Source organism: Hemitrygon akajei, unplaced genomic scaffold, assembly GCF_048418815.1.
Source record: "Hemitrygon akajei unplaced genomic scaffold, sHemAka1.3 Scf000084, whole genome shotgun sequence".
Classification (NCBI taxonomy): domain Eukaryota; kingdom Metazoa; phylum Chordata; class Chondrichthyes; order Myliobatiformes; family Dasyatidae; genus Hemitrygon; species Hemitrygon akajei.
Genome location: NW_027331970.1, coordinates 2,380,447 through 2,403,656, shown reverse-complemented (window position 1 = coordinate 2,403,656; position 23,210 = coordinate 2,380,447).

Genomic DNA, 23,210 nt, shown 5'->3' with positions numbered 1-23,210 from the left:
CCTCCTCCGGATAACTAAACTCTTCTATCCCTTTATTTTTATCATTATATTCCCGGTGTCGTCACAACCACAGCACGTTCGGTAATGAGTCCCATACCCAAGTGTGAATTTCCATCGGTCAAGTGACCGACAGAGCCGTAGCTTCCTGTGACATGGAGGAAAAGGAAATGCTAGCGGAAATACTGCCGTCACGAGGCGAACTGGCGGAATTCGCACTGAGCACTCTTGAGATCAGATCGGGCCTGGTTCGTGCTCGGACTGAGTGGGCAGCACGGCAAAGAGATTTACCTCATTGTATTCTACATCGGCACGCCCTTCAACACGCTATGAGCAGACAACATCCACGTGCACAGAGGTCCTAACTTCAACGTTCGGGTTTACTTGTCTCCAGTGAGTTGGTATCAACTTTTAGAAAATTTTATCTGCACATGAATCATTCAATAATTGAGCAGGCCTCTTTTGAAGCAGCTGTCTCTGCCCAGAAGGCTGAGCTGTTTGACTCGGACTCGTGCCTGTATCCCGGCATAAGCAAAAGTACGAACATTTACTCAGAGTCCCGTTATGCATTTGAAGTTGTACGTGACGACGGGGTTCTCTGGAAACATGGGGATTCCTGACTTCCTCTGGCCACCCCATTAGTAATACCACCTTTGTAAACAACTTACTCACCGCTCTACAGCTACCTCGAGTTTTGGATATTATTAAATGTGCAGCCCACACCCGCATGTCCGACCGGGTCACCAAAGACATTGCTTCAGCAGATAAGACAGCGAAAATTGCAGCACAATCAAGTCACGTCACTTTTATTGTCATTTCGACCATAACTGCAATTTACAGTACATAGTAAAAATGAGACAACCTTTTTCAGGACCATTGTGTTACATGACACAGTACAAAAATTAGACTGAACTACGTAAAAAAAACACACAGGAAAAAAAAAGCAACACTAGACTATAGACCTACCCAGGACTGCATAAAGGGCACAAAACAGTGCAGGCATAACAATAAATAATAAACAAGACAATAGGGTAGTATGGTGTCAGTCCAGGCTCTGGGTATTGAGGAGTCTGATAGCTTGGGGGAAGAAACTGTTACATAGACTGGTCGTCAGAGCCCGAATGCTTCAGTGACTTTTTCCAGACTGCAGGAGGGAGAAGAGTTTGTATGAGGGGTGCGTGGGGTCCTTCATATTGCTGCTTCTTTCGTGAATGTAGCGTGTAGTGTAAATGTTTGTGATGGCGGGAAGAGAGACCCCGATAATCTTCTCAGCTGACCTCACTATCCGCTGCAGGGTCTTGCGATCCGAGATGGTGCGACTTCCGAACCAGGCAGTGATGCAGCTGCTCAAGATGCTCTCGATACAAGCCCTGTAGAATGTGATGAGGATGGGGGGTGGGGGATGGGAGATTGTCTTTCAAAAGATCCGGAAAATTGATAAAGAAACATAACAAACTGAAATGAAAATTTTAGAAAACACTACATACACATGAGCGCAACTCGGACAGAGGCGGAAGGGAAATAACAGACGTAAAAAGTTTACACACTACTCAGATGAAACTTCGAAACACAACTTTTCATCAAGGAAGGCAGGCTTTAGCAATGAACGTGGAATACTGATATGGAGTCCACACCATTATACTTAAATGAAAGTACAATATAGAAAAAAATGACAAAGCTATCACTTCGGAAGTAAGAGTTAACCAATGGGAGAACAGCACCCTCCATGGAAGGCATCCCCATGATCTGAACAGTATCGTTGTCATCAAGGAAACGTCGGAGGTTTGGCTCAGAATTGCAGTATTTTTCCCAGGAACATTGCAACACAAGGTGGTGAACTCTGAAACAACATAAAATACAGAAGAAAAGAACAAAGTATTCAAGACGACAATACCGCGGGAAAGCAGAAACAATCAAACGGGCACAGGATCTTGCAGCTGTTTAAGTCAATTTGTTACTTATACAGGGAAAATCAGGTGGCAAGCATCATTCACCAAATTCTTGCTTTAAAATGCTAACTCATAAAAGGTGGCGTACACCGCTCTCAATGGAATCCTGATCCGTTTGAGAGTCGGTGTCCTACAATTAAATTCAGGCCGATCCATTATTACAAATAGGGCCAGTACATGATGCTCGTCCGTCAATCACCCCTCGTACCTCATCCTCAGCACGATCACTTTGATTCTCATCATCCCCCGCCAAATTAGCTTAAACCCTCCCGAAATGCCCTAGCAGATATTGTCTAGTATACATTGTCCCAATAGTAAACTTCACAACTGGTTTCATCCCAAAGACACTACGCATTATTTTTAAACAATTACGTCTTCACAGCAATATTTATCTAAATTTCCAGAAAGCCACAATACTAAACACCACTAGAACACTCCCAGAGCTCCCCTCAATTATGAAAATGAGTGCACTCGGCGATGCACATAGCTCACATTTGACCAGATTGAGCTGGAAAAAAAAACAACAACTTTAAATAATAATCAAAATGAAAAGGTTGTGATAGACGAGATTGGTAATGCTAACTAACTCCCACTACACAAATATTCTCCAGTGGCGTGTTTCCCAAAATACCTGTGATAATCAACTCCAGCTCCTGACCTTCACATGAGGTTTAACTACTGATCCCGGCGGAGCAACAACGTTCTCTCCGTATCCTGTTGCACTTGTTTTACATATTGTCCTGCATATCAAGGAGGCAACTTGGTGGCATCGTCCATGGTTGACACTGGCCCGCTGAGGGAGTCAATAATAATGCAACCCAGTAAACAAATAAATCAATATAGGCAGATCGAGAGTTAGACAGACAGAAAACAAATAACTCGATAGATGAATACATCACATCAAAATGTACGGGAACATGAGTTTCAGAGTCAATGAAAGTGAGTCCGTGGATTGTGCACTTAGTTCATTTTTACGGTGAGTGAAGTAATCCACGCTGTTTAATAGTAGGAGTGAAGAGCTGTTCCTAAACCCGGCTTTCCGATGGCAGCGGGAATAAAAGAGCATCACCCGGAGGTGGGCGCTCTTGATCATGCCATCTGCTTTCTTGTGACGTCACACTTGTAGATATGTCACTAGTTTCTGCGTTTTCACCTGTCGGGTGTGTGGGGCTTTTCCTGTGAAGGAATGGGATGCATCCACTACCTTGTGCAGGTTCCGCGGCATTGCTGTTCCCCTAGCGGGCCACCTTAACTGCAGATCAATAATCCACTCAGTGCTGAGATTTATAGCGCACTCCAAACCAGGATTAGCAAACCAATGGCAAACGGCTCATTATTCTATAACTCAGAATAACATTTCAACATGTGTTAATTTTCACAGTTTGCCGACGTGTTAGTCCTACCGCGTTTGGGTCTGTCCAGATCTGTGATTGTCAGATGTCTGAGAACTGGATGGTCGCTAATGTATTCAGTTACTTAAGAAAGATTCTAGGACCAAGTCCTTGAACGCGACGGCAGGTGGGTACATTATTAGCAGATATTTTAAGGGATCCGATATGTAAATATTTAGTTAGCCACGGTCTGATTATGTCTGTGCCTGTTACGTCGTGCCTCACCAACCTTACAAAATTTTTCGAGGAGGTTACCGGGAATGCTGAAGAAGGAATTGCCGTGGTTTATGTCCGCCTGGACTTTAGTAAAAGCCTTTGTCAATAAGAGGTTGATCCGGAATGTTCAGTCATTTACCATTGTGGATGAAGTAGTAAATTGCATTCAACATTGGCTTGCATCAGGAGTTCCTTTCCTCGCGTCCATGGACCCCTCCGTCGATCGTAGGGCTTCATGCAACAAAAGAAAATGGGAACCCATGTATTCGAGGCAGAATCCAGAGGGTGGTAGTAGGCAGTAGCCTCTCTAGCTGGAGGCCTGCAGATACTGGGGTGCGGCAGGTGTTATTCTGTATCCATTGTTGTTTGTTATACATATCAACAATCTGACTGATAATATGATAAACTGAATCTGCAGATTTGCGAATGATACCAATATTGGTTGAGTAGTAGACAGCGAGAGCTGCTGATGGTCTTGAATATAGGTAAGTGTGTGGTGTATTACAGGACCAACCGTGGTAGGTCTTATACATTAAAAGGTAGGACATTGTGTAGTGCGGTATAACAGACGGAATTGGGCAGAAAGATCCACAATACCTTGAAAGTGGCGTCATGGGCAGTGGGGTTGTAAAGAGAACTATAAGCAAATCGGCCTTCAGACATCGTAGCAACGAGTACAGTGGTTGTGATGCTATGCTGAAATTGTATACGACGTTGGTATCGCCTAATATCGAGTTTTGCATGGGTTCTGGTCACCCACTTGCATGAACGATATCAATTATACTGGCAAAAAAACAATCATAAGTTTTGCTTCCTCAATTTTTTTGTTTATGACAGACTGCTTGAAGATGGATACAAATATAATTTCATAATACTTGTATCACGTTGGAATTTGGAGAAACAACAAATTAACTTTTATTGTATATAATGTGTTTAATTTCAGAATGGTGCTGATGCTTTGCAATGACTCAACTAAGTTAAAATATTTTGTTTGTGATTTTCATTTGTACTCGTGTCTGAGGCTTCCTGCTTAAGTGTCCAACAAAAATTCAACAGCACTGATGGAGTCCAGTTTCCCTGGTATCTTTGCTCCATGACCGCAATGTTCTGGTAAAACCTTTCATCATGTTCGTCACTAACAGCACGATGACTTGCCGGGAAGAAGTCAAAATGGGAATGCAGAAAATGATTCTTTAGTGACATGTTGCATTTCATTGTTTCATATGCTTGAAGCATGCTTTCAACCAGTTGCATGTAGTTTGGTGCTCTGCAGCTGCCGAGAGAAAAAAAAAAACAACAACAACTTCCTTGAATGCCTTCTATGTGATTTTCTCCAGTCCCACTAGAAATTCTTCAAATTGCTTGTCATTGATGACCTGTTTGATGTGTGGACCAACAAAAATGCTTTCCTTTATCTTGGCATCAGTTATTCTGGGAAGCATTTGTCTCAAATATCTAATCCTTCATAGAACGTCTTGTGCTGGTGATAGCTAATTCCCTTACAGTCCTGAGCCCAATAATTATTACTTAAACTTGCCCTGCCATGCAGCAGCCGCGCCGCCTAAGCTATACCCCAGCATGCTGGAACAAGCTCGGAAACTTCCCAGCTTACATTGTAGGCAACATTTTAATTCACTTGAATAATATGTGGTGGTTCATTCCGAAGACCCTGGTCCGGTCAACGGACTCCGTACTCCGGTCCCTTGCTGAGGTTGGACTTAACTAGAAACACATAAGGCTCATATTGGAACTGGGAATTTCAGTGGCCCTGGTATTGAGTGTGTTTGGGGGGTCGTCCTGTCAAGATACTCATGGCACAGATCGCTGGTGGAAGGCTAGAACGGACTCTTGCCATCCTTCGGGCCAGAAAAGACATTGATGTTAATGTATCACATCCAGAAAAAAATTCACCGGAGCAAAGTAAGAGTGGATCATATTAAAAGTGCGTCATCACAGAGAAGTGACAAGACAGAGACTCCACTCGCAATGTTAGAGTGGAATCAGCGCTGGTGAAGTGGACTGAACAAAAGGATTACAGACTACTGTCGCCACCAGCAAATGCTCAGATAATGTCCTATCATTACTCGGAGTAGTTTGACAACAACTCAGCGTTGCAGTCTCAGCGTCAGCTGTCTCTTGAGGCTTTAAGACTGGTGTTGCGTCCAGTTCAATGAAATAAGGCGTGTTATTTCCCCATTGGCATTACGGTTTGTTAAAGCAGATAAATAATTGCTAATTGGTGGTAATTAGCAAAAGTCACTGTGCAAGATGTTGTTCACTACAGGTAACGGATTGTTCTATAAAAGTACATCATTCTGTGCTTCAGCTACATTGAGGACGGAAACATCCAGACGCGGTGGACTCTCAACAACGTGTGATCCGTGAAGAGATTTACCTAGTCGGCGCAAAGAAATTTACGCTGCGGGCTTTGTTATAATTGTTTGAGTTTATTTACTGGCTGCTTACAGCTTCTGTGAAATTTAGAAATTGGGAGCATTCCGAACAGAACTGGACATACTAACAGCCTTGGATTAACAATGCTCCAAGAGAGGGCTATTTGCTACGCAGTGATTATAATTGTCGGCATCCCAGGTAAGTGCCTTTCGATTACTTATACGAAAGCAGAGACCTCACGCCGCTCTCAGCTACTGCCGATGTGATTTTAATCGGTGTTTATTAAAAACCCAAAAAATGCCGTGTCGTTCCTCTCAATCTCCTGCCCTATTAATATTTTAACCTGAGTCATGCAGGCTTGTCACTGGAACTGACATCGAACTGTATAGGCAGAACACACACACAATCCATGTCTAGCAAAAACTCCTGTCATTAGAGGACCTCATTCCTTCCAACCCTGTCACGTGAGCAGTAGATTAACGTTTGAACTCACAGTAAATAGCTTTGATTTCAACTTGTGAAATTCTGTTCCTCTTTCTGGTTCAGGTTCACGGGCAGTGAGCATCGCAGACAATTCTGATATTAGTACCGCCTCTCAAATTTTCCCGATCAGAGGATTAACGTAACAATCCACAGGATTCTCATGTCTACAGTCTCATAAGATCCAGATAACGGCCAATTGTCTCCATCCCTAAAGGACATTTGTGAAACAAATGATGCTTTACAGCAACTTAGTAGTGTCGTGTGCATAGTCACTGAGGTCGGCTTGTTAGGGAAGGGTGAGAGAGACTCGTCTAAAGACAGGGATTCCAACGGCTCGGCCGTGCGGTCGGGCTCCATTTCACCATAAACGATGCGCCGCCACGGCTGAGATCCAGAGACCCTTGTCGCTCCACAAACACACCCGCACGCATCTTCCAGCGGCTGAGCGTCCAATTGCAAATTTTCCAATTTCCACCAAAAATTTATCTTCCCTCTTTCTGAAAGATAAACTCATCTTCCCTCTTCTATCTTCCCCTCCAAGCACCGTTCAATTTAAGGACGTTCTACCCTTTGACAATTCCCAAATTTTTCCAGTCACCAAATTCTTATCTACGTTCTTCGGTGTGAGCACTGTTCCTTCTCAGATGCGCGGGTACGCAGTGCGGCATAACTGAAATGGGTCACTCCGTAAATATATATTTTTTTGAATTTTAGAGCTTCTACGTACTTACATTGTCATTGTTTCAAGTTACAACACTGTCAAAATATTAACAATAAAATCAGAAACCACCTACGCCGTTCAGTAAAAACATTTCATTTTGACATACTGCCTGTCAGATGTGACTGCCTGACCGCGTTTACTTGTGTTGTGTGTTATGTTTTATCATCCTTCGACATGCCTATTACAGATTTTTTTTAAAAAGCATTTAACGTGCCGTGCGCATTCCAAGCCGTGTAAAAATGTTCTGCTCAGCGCAATGGTTTGTCCACGAAGCCGGAAAGGAAAACAGATGGAAGGTGGCTGGGTGCTGGATCCTGGTTTAAGAATCTGACCTTGCAATCGAATAATAACCGAAACCTTCGGAAAGAAGGGTAGATGCGCACTTCAATTACACTACTTCTCTCCTTGGAGATGCCGCACTTGGAGTTCTGTGAACAGTTTTGGTAGCCCTGTTGTAGGTAAGGCAGAGGTCCGCTGAAAAGAGTGCAGACAGTATTAACAAAGTTGTTGCAGGGACTCTCGGGATTGAGATACAGGGAAAAGTTCAACCGAGTGGCATTTTATTCCTGAAGGCAGGTGATTGGCGGATGCCTTAATAGAGGTGCATAAAGCCGTGATAATGTACAGATACAGTTATTCATCTCCGTGGGGTTGGGTAATCGTGAGCAAAAGTGTGTATTTTTAAGATCAGAGGGCAGAAGTGTAGTTGCATTCGGACAGATGTTTTCTCACAGAGAAGTTGCTCTGTTTATTGAACAGCCTGATAAAGAAAATGGGCGATACAGAGTCATTAACAATATTGACAGTTTGACAAATGTAAAAGCCTCAGAGAGATGTGATCCAGACGCGAATAAACGGGACCAGCTCTGATGGCCATGCCGGTGGGCATGGAATTATGGGCCGAAGTGCGCGTTCCTGTGCTCGATCATTCGTGGACTCATCGCTGCTGCATCGGTGAACGTGAGGAGATAATGTAGCAGGAGCTCGCGTAAAGCGCCTCATTCTGCGGTCACGTTTTCAAACAAACCGCATAAACACAGGAATTCTGTTATTTCCTCTGAGAAATACTGCACCCCCAAAATTGCGGGTATGGTGATTGGCGCAGTGTCTATCGGTTTCTTTTTTAAAAACATGCCATTTTATTTCAAGTATATGGAAAGAGCACCGTTGTTGGTGAGGTGTAACAGGGTCTGTTTCGATAGGCCCGTAATTCATTTGTTCCGATCGTTTGAGAGATTTGATTGGGTGGACCGTCTGTTGAATCCGCTACTTCATTTCTTCCTTATTTTGACCCTCAATGCTCTGACCGTCAGACAGATACTGGCGGCGAGCAGAGTCCGCAGGGGTCTCAAGGGACAGGGAAATTGCGGGGAGTTGCGTGATCCGGAGATGGAGAGTCGGAGACAATCCATCATTTTGCTTTTCACCCAGTCGGCGAGTTTCCTTCTCTGTTGGGCGACAACCACTCTGGTCTTCATTCTCTTGCAATGTCTCTACACGGACCTGGAAATGTCTATCAGTAGCTCCACAAATACATTTATCTACGGGGTGACCCAGTCGAAATTCTGAGAGGAGTTGGCAGTTTTTCTGCTCTCCCCTGCTAATTTAGTTTTGAAATGTTTTAGAATCTATTCTACTCAGATGAAAACGTCGAATAAATTTCCGAATATGGAAACAAACCCACGACTGCTTTGAGAGCATAAATGAAACTACCTGAAAATGTTTCTGTTTTCAAGCAGTAACTGTGTTTCGAACATGTCTTCTTTCCCTTTCTTTCAATAAAATACTCTCCTTTCCTGTTAAATTATTTGGTAATTTTCCTTCTGTAAAATGTATTTTACCTCGCACATTAAATCACTCGGGTATCCAATACTGACAACACATTGATCCATTCTCTAATTGTGTATTACCTCCACCTCTGGTGCGATAATGCAACGGCAGCCGCCCCCAACACCCATTCCCTTTCCCCCCTGTTCGGTGTTTTCCCTGTAATTAATATTCCGGTAGATTTGTTATCCTTGTTCTGTCTGGCGGAATCTTTCTGGATTCAGCACGAATGGAAGGACGCAATATAAATGAGTTATAATTTTGTTTCGACCCAATTTCGCTTTGTTCTGACATCGCATCGGTACAACTTTCCAATTTCATATAGTAAATGCAAATTGCCCTTGAACTAGCCCGATACCGGCACGGCCCCTCACGGTAATGATGTCGAACATGAGGAATACTAGAGCGTTTTAGAAGACTTAACATTTTATACATTCAATTAATTTCGAAGTATATATCTTCTCAATTCCTACATTGAGTGCGAGCCATTATCATACCGGTCACTGAAGTTATTTTCCTGTTATATACATTCTGGATTTTCGTTCCTTTTGCTGGTGATGTTGTGCTGTGATGGGATTGAACTGCGGACTCTCTGCCGTGTCACGTGTCACAAGCAGCTGGGTTCTGAACAATGGCTGTGAAATGATAGCTCCGAGTCTGTAATTTAGAGGTATGAGTGGAGATTTCAAATACTGAAAGGTCTGGATAAAGTGGATTTGCAGAGGACGTTTTATGTAGTGAAGAAGTGTGGAACCAGATCTAACAACCTCAGAATTAAGCGACGGCCATTTGGGACACAGACGAGAAAAACATCTTTATCCGGGGACGATACGTTTGTGGACTACATTGGCACAGTCGGCTGTGCCGGTCAAGTCATTAGTTAGATATAAAGGTCGAGCTTCATAGCATTTTGGTTAATCAGTTCGTCACATGTTATGGGGAGAGGCAGGGAAAATAGCGTTCAAAGGCATAATAAATCAGCCGTAATGGCCGACTCGATTGACCGAATGTCCCAATTTTTCTTCTGGCGTCTATCGGTTTTATGGAATAAATTCTCATTTAATAACACATCCCATCAATGTCTCAGGTCTTCATCACTTCCCTTTAGATCTCAACTGTAAATCCAAAATCAAAAACGTCTGGTTTCCTTCTAGCTGACGTTTCTGCTGAACTGAGAATATACATTCTCCAAATTTTGCACCGATTTTCGTTAACAAGTTAACTAAATATCCCTGTGTGCTTGTGTGAGACGTGAACTACTTTATGCATTTTCCAAAGCCCGATGTCTCCCGCTCGACCAATCTCTTTCACTCCGGTCACTAGGCATCATGTTCCACGCATCAACAGGCTACAGTGAAAGAGCGCGATACGACTGGAAATCCAGCCGTCTGTCCTTCTCCTCGTATGACATTGACTTCCGTTATATTAAAATATACGTGGACAGCACAATGTATCTGAGAAATAGCATTCAATTAATTATTCTTACCTTGACCTGTCCAGAATTATCTCAACATGCAACTGACCTACTTTCGTGAAGTCTGCCCAGATAAACGAATTATGTAACAGCATTTAAAAATATTTTATGGAAAGCGCTCCAGTGGAGCAACTTCATCTATTGATTTAGTCCCCACCTTTGAAATTGCCCCTTCGTCGTATTCGGGATTTCTGGAAACATATTGCACAATCCAGATTTGCTATATCACTTTTGAACCGTTAGGTTCTTGACAAGCCGTCTCCATTTACTGAAACAACGGAATTGTCTGGAACTTCCTGCTCACGTTGTGCCACTTTGTTTCCCGTTACCCTTTCAGAGGAAAAGCTGCAGACAGGGCGGGTTGCTGTAAATTCAGTTAAGTGATCCCAATTAGAATAGGTATAACTTTACACGCAGCAAAATCCGGAATTCACTTCTACTTTCGTGTGCAAACAGATTTTGATTAATCATTTAAAATTCAGGCAGATTCATTTGTGCATTTCTTTCCTAACATTAGAAATCTGTCTCTGACTGACAAACTTATGTCTCATTTTCGTATTTCTTAGGAAAATAATTTTGAAATGCTCTAGAAACTGGAAGATGCTGGGACTCCTACTGCGCTTTTCTAATTCTGCTTGCCTGATCAGCCGGTAGAATGAGCTCGACACAAACTGTTATGGCCATGCGTTATCACCCAATTGAGCTACATGACATTTTGCGATGAAAACACATTTAATATTAAACAATTTGAGCAACAGATCGTTCCGTGGTGATGCAGTTCCGCTGTCTGAGTTTATCCGCGGGGGTGTTGTTTGGAACTAGGGAGTGTCAGTGCGATGCCAATGAACGTAATCCCAATTCATGAGAGTGTTTTCCGAGATTAAAACTGATAGAAGAGAAAACCTGGAGAATGTATTAGAACAATGAATAACAATGGAGATCTGAAGTCATTTCCGGCATTGAGGGCAAATTAAACAAATTAAACTCAGACTTTCAGGAGTTGTCCGCTGTCCCGCAGTTAAATTTCCGTTTCCTCGCTCTCCCGTGGCATTGTTTAACCCTTTCATACATTACTTCGATCACGTGATGCAACAACTGTAATCAAACTGAATAAAGTGCTTGTAAATATCAGTCGGCAATGGAAGCGGTCAAGTTCCTGTTGTCGGTCTGGAACTGCTGAACTTCCCAAGTGAACGAAATGAAATGTAGAATAACATGTGGCTGTGGAACCAACTTCCCAGACATGTAATAACGTGGTGTAACAGGAACTGCGACTCTACAGCAGAACAGCTAAGCACTGCAATGTTGAAAATTTTCTGGACTGGCGAAATACTTACACTGAAATTCCTCAGAGCTCAGTAGCAGGAGCATTTCTTTTTCAGAAACATTGATGAAGTTTGGGGGTGCATAGCCGTTAAACAACATAGCATAGCCCTACCAACTCTGTGGGACCATAACTGCATATCCGCCGCTCACACAGCCACCACCTAACCCGTCGATAGGCACTCATCGGTCAACAAACTCGGGACCCCCCCCATCAACATCCACACGAGCAACAACCCAGAGCTCACTCCCACACTCACTCATCTAACTGTCCTCACACTGCTCACTCCCGATCCACTATCTGCGAATCCTTGGGAGGATGGCTTACGGCATTTTGACCTGGTACCACTTCTCCCGACATTCTCCTAGCTTCCTGTCGACAGTAAATGTCAGCATTGATTGCATCAGCATGAGCCAGGTTTAACAACGCGATATAAGCTAGAATCATCTGATTCAGAATGGGGAAAAAGGCGAACAAGAGAGAGCCGCAGAATCTCGGCCACAAACGTCCCCAGTACTTTTCCATTGATGCTGCCTGGCCTGCTCGGCTCCTCCAGCTTCGATCTGCAGCATCTGCAGAGTACCTCTTGTTTGATAAAGGGAGAGGGTTACTCCTGTTTCCATCACAGTATCGGGCAGCGTTACAGCACGTATCCCTGGACGCCACTGAATTAACCCAGGGAACGGGACAGGACACTCGCCCCACCTGATGTAATGTTGACATTTTCTAAACGACTGGCAAGGCCTCACTTGTAGAATTGTGAGCACTTTGGGTCCGGGTATCTTAGAAAGGATGTGCTCAAACTGGAGAGAGTCTAAAAAGGAGCTTCACGGAAATGATTCCAGGATTTACTAGCATGGGCCTGTGTTCATTGGAATTCAGAAGGATGAGGGGAGAGCTCAGTGAATCCTATCGAATGGTGGAAGGCCTTGATAATGTGGATGTGGAGAGGATGTTTACTATGGTTAGAGAGTCTAGTAATAGAGAGCACAGATAGAGCAGATGTGGAGAGGATGTTTCCTATTGTGAAAGTGTCTAGGAACAGGGCAGCGCCGCAGAATACAGGAGCATCCTTTTAGGACGGCTAAGACGATGAATTTCTTTGTCCAGAGTGTGGAATTCTGTATGGAATTATTTCCCACTGGCTGCTGCAGAGGATAAGACTTTATGTATAGTTAAGGCAGAGGTTGAGAAATTCTGCATTGTTCAGTGCATGAAGGGATACGGGAAGAAAGCAGAAGGAAGTTGGAAGGAAAAATGCATCAGACAAGATGAAATGGCGGAAAAGACTCGATGGGCCAAATTTAGTCATGCTTCTCCTATATCTTATGGTCTTATGATCTTACCTTCTTTGCGTTGACTGTCATATGAGCTGCCTTGTTAACTTTGCTCCTTAGATCGTTTCCATATCTACACATGCAGCGGCCGTTGTCTGTGTATGCAGTTCCCCTTAAAGACTGCTGGTGAACCTATTTCCATCATAGTATCCGGCAGCGCCTTCCAAATGACAGCACATATTCTTTGTAGAACTCAACGTGACATCTCTGTCACCGCTAATCTCTACATCTCCGACCACGAACCTTCATTAGCATGTTGCCTCGCTTACAGCCTATCAAATGTTCCTATGTTCATTGTAAAATCAGTGCTGAACTGTCATTGTACTAAGGGTTAGCTCCGCTTCTCAAGTATTCACAAAAGTTACGGTATGTAAACTTCCCTGTGTTTTAGAAAGTTGTAGGCCTGCTGCCAGACGCAATATCGAGGGAAAAAAAAGCAAAAAAAAAACCCACAGTTTCTGGAGCAGCTGACATATCATGGAGGACTGGGTCAGCATATTTGCAAAGGAAAAATGAAACTGTCAACGTTTTGTAACGAAACCTTCCGGACCTGGTATAAGTACCGGAGCATTTGAAACAGACCAAGTTTCACGCCCCTGGTCTCACCTACTTCTCGATTTTATTAGCAGTCTTGCTCCATCGCAATCCGTTACTTCTATTTTAGTTCTGGTCGATAGGTTTTTCAATCCTTGCTGATACATTCTTCTGAACAAGCAACCATTCGTCCGACAGACCGTAGAGCATCTCATGCACCGTTTTCCTACTGATATCGTTTCGGACAGAGGTCCCTGATCCACCTCCAATTTCTGCCACAAATATTAATTAACTATATTAATATTGATTATCGTTGTAGTGTATTTTTGCTTTCGTGTTTTCTATGTTTTATAGTTATGTCTTCTCTGGTTTATATTTACGTTACAATTATACTTTTGCCCCTCATCAGAGTGGTTGCCGAAATCTGGGCACGAATTCCCTACTGCCCTGGAGTATATTTAAGGGGACACTAGTCATTCCTCGGGGCGCAGTCATCCTGATCTTTGCCTAGTGATTACATCCCTGGAGTTATTCCGAGCTATTTCAGCATCCACTCAGTTCCACAGTTTTGTTTTGTCCCGCTTGTTATTACAGCTTCTAGTTCTGATAACTCTTCCGGGTATCTGTTTGATCCTGTGATTGGGTATAAAGATGCAGCGTGACAACCTCTTTCATGATGTTCAACATTCCAGCAGCTCGCACCTAAGCTTCCACCGTCAGAATGTGCAGCCGGGTCATACGTTTGGTATCCTGGTAAATCTGCTCTTCACCCACTTTACCCTTTCCATATGCTTCCTATAATGAATCGAGCAGAGCTGAACACAGTATTCCAAGTGTAGTCTGACCAGTGTTTTATAGAAGTGGAACATAATCTCACGACGTTTGTGATCGGTTCCCTGCTAATGAAAGCCAGCATGTCTTCTTAACATTTCTCGCAATTTGTTCATAGTTCTGAGTACATTTATTATCAAAGTGTGAATGCAGCATACAAACTTCAGATTTGTCTTCTTGCACGCAGCCACAAAGCAAGGAAACACAGTAGAAAGAAAAATCACGCACACAGAACAAGACCATTAAACGTGTGAAAGAACAAGCCGCACAAACAACAAAAGCTAACAAATAACACACAGATAATCAGACATCAAATCGCAGAGTATCAGAAAGTGAATCTACATCCACGATCCGCCGAGGTGAGTGAAGCCGATCCAGGACCCGATGTCTGCCGCCACAGCCACCGACTCAGTCAGTTCAACTGTATCTGCCCTACAGTTGAGCTGAAGCCCCTCGATTAAATAACGAATATACTAAAGCATGCTCAATCCTGATGACACTAAGCATCGCATCGCAGCCTAAAGTGAATCCACAGACACGAACCGCCAGGGCGATCGAACGGTGCAGTAAAGGGACCTACAACTCCCGTACCTTCCTCCGGTAGCGGCACCGCGAGTGAGGGCGGTCAAGCGCCTGCAGACGGCACTGAGCATGCGCACATTTGACGCACTCATGCTCGACGAATTTAAACTTGCTCCACACTTTATTGGACGGAAAATAATGGAGTCGACCAAGGCCCAATGTTCCCCTATTAGGAATTGACCCACTGCATACCGCCAACGACAATGTATCTGTACTCAACACTGAATCCACCAGAAGTTCACAGAATCACCAGGTCTTTCAGTCGGCCCAAAAATACAATCCCTAAAGGGAAACTGCAGTCTTCAATAGATCGAGTTCAGAAGAAGAAAAAAGGTATGTTTGAAAAAAGAAGAGAATCCTATGGTTCCGTACTGGCGCTGACGGTCTCTGTATCCGTGATACAGAGTCACCAGTCACGAGTTGCCGGACTGGGCAGAAACTTTGAGAGATCCATGGACGTGGAGCCCAAAGTCTCTCTGTCCATCCACAGTACTGATATTCCAGGCACGAACCCTGTATTCTCCTTCCAAATCCCACCTTCAACAGTGAATCTCTTTACACTCTTTACACTCCGTGTGGCATCCCAGCTCTCCGTCCTGTCCATGCTGCAGTGTAGCCTACAACAATCTTCAACAGACTATAGGAAATAGGAGGAGAATTAGGCCATCTTGCCCATCGAATATGCTCCGCCATTCAATCATGACTGAAACTTATATTTTACTCCTCTTCAACCCCAGTTCCCGATCTTCTCCCCGTAACCTAGGATGGCGTATTCAATTATGAACTTACCATTCTCTGTCAAAAAAAACATCGTATGACCTTTGTCTCCATAGTTGCATGTGGCAACAAATTCCACCAATCCACCACCGCTTTGGCTAAAGAAAATTCTCCGCATCTCTATTTTCAAAATGTGCCCCTCTGTCCTGGGGATGTGCTCTCTTTTCCTCGAGTCTCCCACCATGGGAAGCATCCTTTCCACATCTACTCCGTCTCGGACTTTCAGCATTAGAAAGATTTCAATAAGATTCCCACCCAGCCCCAACCCCGCCATTCTTCTGAATTCCAGCGAGTGCAGACCCAGAACCATCAAGAACCCTGATGGAATCATCTTTGTGAACCTCATGTGGACCCTCTCCGATGCCAGCACGTCTTTTCTAAGACGAGGGGCCCAAAACTGATCACAACACTGAAGGTGAGGCCTCACCAGGGCCATATAAAGCCTCAGCATCACATCCCTGCTCTTAACACCTCGCCACCAAACCCACTCACCGCCCCCACCCAAGAATGCATGCGCTAAGTCCCGCAAAGCGGTTAGCCAGGAGTTCATGAATTCATTATTCTGCTTTCTCAGTGAAGTTAGTGGCGATTGTGATCCTCTTCCGGGAAAGATATGAAGTGGCCTCTCCACCTGCAGCACTCTCTACCCGGTAGCCATGGTAACGGCGACTCTACAAGCTGGCAGATGGTAGATGAGTCCAGATCTGCTCATAGGTCAAAGCATGTATTCATATAGAGCTCTGACATTTGTAATTCTCCAGGTAATCATAATACAGTGAAGGAACACGTCCTTCACTCAGACAGAAACGTCAGACCTACCCTCCCCACAACACGGTCAAAAGAAACAATAGCATCCTCATCATCAGCCTTCAAAAATCACATCCTGCCGCACATAACGGAACAGGAAAATTGACACCGCCCACACGAACCGACCCATCCCCGCAAAAAAAAATCTAAGAGAAGACGACAGAACATCAACCTCCAAACACTCTCCCTCGCACAACAAAACGGAAAAGGAACGGGCGATAAAGACTACACATTATAAAAATAAACAAATCTTACTAAGTACCAATCATAATCGCAGAACCACGATACCATCCTCCGATATCACCGTTATTCTTCGAAAGACAGGAGCACCTCATGAGGTAGAGGCCTACACGCCTGCTACATCAAACACAGAGCAAGGCCGCACTTTCTCCACCGGCTATGAAAAGACAGGCGGTCGACGCTGAAACTCACGCTCTCCTTCTGCATTCTCAGTCCCAGTCACAATCTCTTAGTATTCTTCTAAGCCTTAATCGGCGATTAATGGACGCATTCAACGGAGAAACGCTGTCAAACATTAGGTCGCGTACCGTCTCGAAGTGTTTTCGCACCGAGGCCGTCCATGCCATCATACCATCCAGAATCTTCCGGAGCCAGCAAAGCGCTGGATCTCTCCGTGGGCTACCTGGAAGATGTCGGTCGAAAGAGCCATCTTGACTTTCCCACCCAAAAAGGTAGAAGATAGATGATTCTAGATCCGTCGGGCAGGGGACGAAAATGAGAGGCTGGGAGCTGATCAGTGGAAAGGGCAAAGGGCTGGAGGAGAAGGAATCTGATAGAATGTGAAAGTGGATCATGGGGAAAAGAGAATGGGAGGTACCGGGGGGAGGTGATGGTCAGGTCGAGGAGAGGTTTGATGTCAGTAGAGAAATGAGACAGACGGAAGGGAGAGGGGAAGGGAACAATATCGAGTTGGAGAAATCGATGTTCATGCCATCAGATCGTAGGTTAACTAGATATGAGGTGTTGCTGATTCAAGCTGAGATTGGGTTCATCATGGCAGAGGACGAGTCCATGAATCGATATGTCGGAATGGAAATTGGATTGACATTGATATGATTGGCTATCGGGAAATGACGCATTTTGTGAATGGAGCTTAGCTGCTCGACAAAGCGGGAATTAATTTGATTCATGGTTTGCATGCGTTCAGCATCTTCGTGAACCCTGATGCTGCGGGTTCTTCACTACATTACACGAAAATAGAAACTGCATCGTCATTTTGATATCTCTGCTGCAAGATCGAAAACCGAGGCTATTTCCAATGTGAAACAGTGCAATCAATGAGAGTACAGCATTGATGACAAAGTCCAGGGAGCCAGGGAATGGGTGAGATCAGCAATAACGATAATAACCCGAGAGGTGAGTCTGACAGTGTTTCACAACGACAGACACTGGCTCCTCGAATCGTCATTTCTTCGTCTTTGAGATTTGGCAATTCCGTGTCAAGCTATGCATACCTCATCACAATTGGGATTTTATCTGAATTACATCATGTTTATGTTTGCCCCAGCTGTTGGAAGACTAATCAGCCTTATGTCATTTTGAATTTTCAGCGTGCTGGAGTGAGTATAAATGTGCCCGTGGAGTTTCATCAGCTCAGAGTTCCTTCAGCGAGATCGCGGGCAGCTGGAAGACAGGCTGAATCTCACTCAGCATGCTTGAAACATTTTACCGTGTGAGAAAGATATATTTCATGGCCATTGCCGTCATTGGTGTTCCTGGTAAGGACAGAGGCGAACTTACATTTGCTGTTCTGTGTGCGCGGTCTTTCGACTCGTTCAGTTGCCGACAGCGACGGGATGCCGGTGTATCAGTGAGTGCGGTGCAGTCATTGAGACTGAATTCTCTGTTCGTTCAGAAGTTCCCCAGCAGTTTAGTCCCTAGCTGTAAATAAACCGGCAGTTGAAACACATATAGAGTGGAAGATCTGAGAGAAGGATTCATTTTGTGGATTCATGGCAGGCGGTTTTGATGTATCAATACAAGTCCTCTGTCACAATAAACGCCGATCAGCACCTTTAAGTGCTACTTGGCATTATTCCGTGCCAATAGTGTGACACGCTTTAAGTACAAGTTTGAAGATATTGCGCTGTGTTTTAAGAAATTGGTACACGTTTGGAAGTAACGCAGGAAACGAAACCCACGTTAGGGGAGAACGTTAGACCTCTCTTGTGAGTTGGACCCCGGACCATCGAGAGTTTCGAGAATGCAAATAGGGGCTGTGCGGGTTTTCGTGTACCGGGGTTTGTTCCCAGACGCAGCTTTCCGTGGTGAAGAGGGAGTTAAGGGTCAACCCAGCGGTGTCAGCTGGCGGTCAGACGGAATACGCTCAATATTCCACTCTGGAGACTGAGGATCGAAACATTTAGAATAGTGCTTCAGCAACCCCAAAACAGGCAGATATTTCGACGTACCTGGTAGTTTTCGATGATTAAAGCACTAACGTGTAAAATACTTGAAATATTCAAGAGGTCAGGCAGAATCTTTAGAGCGAGGACTGGAACTAGTACCAGTGGTTGGAGATATATATTGATTCACAGAAACCGCCCTCGGCAGTCAGTTGACAATGCCTCCTGAGCAAAACCTGAGGTACCGAGTATCGTACACTCTCACCCAGCATGCTTCGCTAGAGGCATCTGCGACTCCGAATTTACACATTTTAATCACCCAGAACACAGTTCCGTGCAAAGTTTGATTGTTCTCAATTTCCAGTTTATCTCTGCTCTGTGGCCAACGGATCGGCGAGACAGTAAATGCCTTATTCATTTTCATGCTTCCCCAGTGAATCTAGTGGCGATTGCGATCCTGTCCCGCGGAAAGTGCTGCCTCGCCACCTGCACCACTCGCTACCTGCTGGTCATGGCAACCGCAGATCTACTAACCATCATCTTTGATGTCCTACTCTGGCGGGTCAGTTATTATTACTTTCCGGGACTTTCCTGGACATCACCCTCGTATGCAGTATGATTACTGTCCTGAGAGCGGCAGCAACTGACTGTTCTGTCTGGTTCACCGTCACTTTTACGATTGACCGGTTTTTCGCCATCTGTTGTCAGAAGCGGAAAACAAAGTATTGCACCGAGGGAACTGCGGCTGTGGTTCTGACAACAACCGGCGTTCTGCTCTGTTTTAAAAATGTGCCCTGTTTCTTCAGATATGGTCCTGCAAAAGTGATGGACAATATACCCTGGGACTGTATTCGAAAGCCGAGCTACTTTACAGATTCCGCGTGGAAGGGATATAGGATGTTTTCTACGGTTCTAACGCCATTACTCCCGTTCGTGTTAATACCACTGCTCAACGCTCTGACAGTCAGACACATTTTGGTGACTAGTCGAGTCCGTAATCGGCTGAGGGATCAGAGCAAGGCGGAGAACCGCAGTGACCCGGAGATGGAGAGCAGCAGGAGGTCTGTGATCTTACTTCTCACCATCTCTGGAAGCTTCATCATCCTGTGGTCGGTGAATGTTGCCGAATTCCTCTATAACACCATTGCTGGATTGGACCAAAATAATTACAATGATTCCGAATACACACTTGAACATTCCGGATACATGCTGATGATATTAAGTTGCTGCACAAACACGTTTGTTTATCGGATAACTCAGTCCATTTTCAGAGAGCAGTTCATCAGCGCAGCGAAATATCCGCTCACGTCTATTAACCAATTTATTAATAAACAAAATATCTAAGTTCTTTTCAGAGGCGGTCACAGTGTTTTCCATCTTGTCACAACATAACTGGTCGTCATTGGAGAATGGGGCAGCTGCGAGAATCAAATTGGTTTAGAGCCCGAGAGAATACGGGAACTGACCCATCTGCACCCCACGCTTGTGAGACTGCTTATTACTAATTATCCTGCCGTTTATTTTTTCAGTATATTCCCGCCCTCGTAACAGCCACACACACACCCCTGTCGATAATAATCCCATACTACAGCTTAAATGCTCTTTGGTCAAGTGACGTACAAAACCATTGCTTCTCGCAGACGGAGAGAAACGGAGCGTCTCGTGGAAATACTGCCGTCACAAGGAGAACGGGCGGAATGCACACTGAGCGACTTGGTCATATCGGCACTGGTGCGTGTTCCGAGTGATTAGGCAGCGCCGTAAAGAAATATAGCTGATTGCCTCTAACAACATCCGTCAACATGCTATAATTAGACAACGTCCACGGGTACATAGACCCTAACTTCAATAGGTCGAGTAAACTGTCGAGTTTACCAGTGTCCAGTGAGTTTGTATCAACTTTGCGATGTTGTGACTTGCACGGAAAACGTCTCTGCAAGGTCCAATTATCATTTGCAGAAAGTTTATTTCGAAAGGTGGTTTGCATGACTTTGTGAGAAAAGCACCTTCCCTCCTCAATTCTCCGGAGGCGGGGCAAGAAAGATTTTTTTTATGATTTTAATGATTTTTAATGACTTATCAATGTCTAAGAACATTCCAACTATTATACTGGTGTTTGGTATGGGGGCTTCTTGGAGATTGACGTAAATGTGGTCCTGTCGGTCTTATTGTGTAATTTTATTTTGTAGTGACTGTGATGAAACCGGTTGTAGTTGTCACTATTGTGACAATATATTTACTGTTCATGTACTATAACTTTTCAATGTTCCCTTTAAAGTCAGCAAGTTCCTAATGTTTCTCACATGGATTTCAGAATGTTGTATATGTTTGGAATGGGTCTAATAAGTAAGTTGTTCTAGCTTGCCTATCCTGTAATATTCCACTTTGGCGGTTAGTATAGATTGCCCTATCCTAATAAGGGATCTGTCTCAATATAAACCTAGGACACTGACTCTAAAACTGTATTTATTTTTATGGTAATGTATGGTATCTTTTCATGAGCTTGTGTTTTACAGCAAGAATCTGGTGAATGTTGTTTTTTTTTTGTCTTTATAGATGCTTTTTGTCATTTGATTCTGCCTGTGTAATGTGTTGGTATCTACTACGTGACCTAGAAAACTACCGCGCCTTCAGGGTTCGGGGATTTCCTGGTTCTGGAGGCGGGCGGACTCGAATTCGCAGCCGCTGTTGGAAAATGGTGTGTCGTGGGAGACGGAAGATCGAAATCAGTAAGCTGGCGGCTTGCTGTGCGCCCAGAGACCAGAATTCTTTGGGCAGAGAGCTCGGAAAAAAGCGACGCGACAGACTTTTAACATCATAAATCAGCTGCTTTTTTGTAATGTCTCCCTTCTCGCTGTGAATAGGAGACACCTATATTTTTCTCTTATCAGGGAGTGAGAGAGCTGTGGTATGTCGTATTACCGGGTGACTGAGCAGTCTTTGGGGTGCTGCAAAACTTTGTCTTTATAGATGCTTTGCTGCACGCCTGAGTGCTCGGTGGGGAGTGCCGAAGTATTTTTTTGCTGATGGTGGAGGGGGGATCTTTGCTTTGTTGCTGCTTATATGTGGGAGGGGGAAACTTGGGGGGTTGTATTTTGAAGTTCTAACATTTAACTGTCATTCATTCTTTGGGGCACTCTTTTGTTTTCGTGGATGTTTGCGAAGAAAAAGCATTTCAGGATGTGTATCGTATACATTTCTCTGCCAATAAATGTACCATTGAAACCTTTGAATAGTTTTTAATTTCCCGTGGCATTTAGTTCTGCTTTGATTTTCTTGAATTTGTTTGTCGGTTGTTGTGTACTTTTGATATTTTTCTGTTATCACCTGGTCCTATGTTGCCACAGAGGGAATGATGACCACATCAGAGTTTGTCTTCTGCTGAGCGAAACCCTGGGAGGGCAGCTCCGACACCGTGTTGCATCGCCCCTGGTAACGCACAATGCATGCGTATATTCACTCCTGGCGGCTGCAAGCAGGTGACACCGTGGTTTCAGGCCGAGTACTCGCTACGACCAAGGACTCGGCCCCCTCCATCTGCCCCTGCTCGTTTCAAATAAATTAGAGTATCGAACTTGCAGCTTATCAGGGAAGAGACAGAGAGAGAAATGGGGGCGAGGGAGAGGCGGTGAAGAGAAGAATAGGGTGGTTGTGCGGGGAAGAGCAAACGGGTAGTCAGATAGGCGTGCGGGAAACTAGAGGAGGAGAAAAAGCAGATCAAGACAGACTGGAGTGAAAAAGTATCTGATAGTGGGGGGAGAGGGGCAGAATGGGCTGAGAGAGAGAAACTGAGGGGTGAGACAGGGAGGACAGTGGGTGGAGAGAGGGACAATGGGGTGAGAAAGAGACTGAGAGACAAAGACTGGAAGAGAGATACTGGGAAGCGAAAAAGACTCGGGGAGTGAGAGAGAGACTGTGAGACTGACTGTGTAGGGCGAGAGAAACTGGGGAAGGATGTCAATCTGTCAGGGAGAGTAGGTGTGAGAGAATGGCAGTATGGAGAGAGAGAGGGGGGAAGGATGTGGGAGGTACTTTGTGGAAAAAAGGGAGACTAAGGAAGACATAGTAGGAAGTATGAAAAAGACTGTGAAGAGAAACGGCAGACAGAGTTACTTTGGGAAGAGTCGGACTGGGCGGCGGAGAGATTCGGGGCAAGAGAGGAACTGGGGATATGGTTAAAGAAACAGAGAAAGAGAAAGT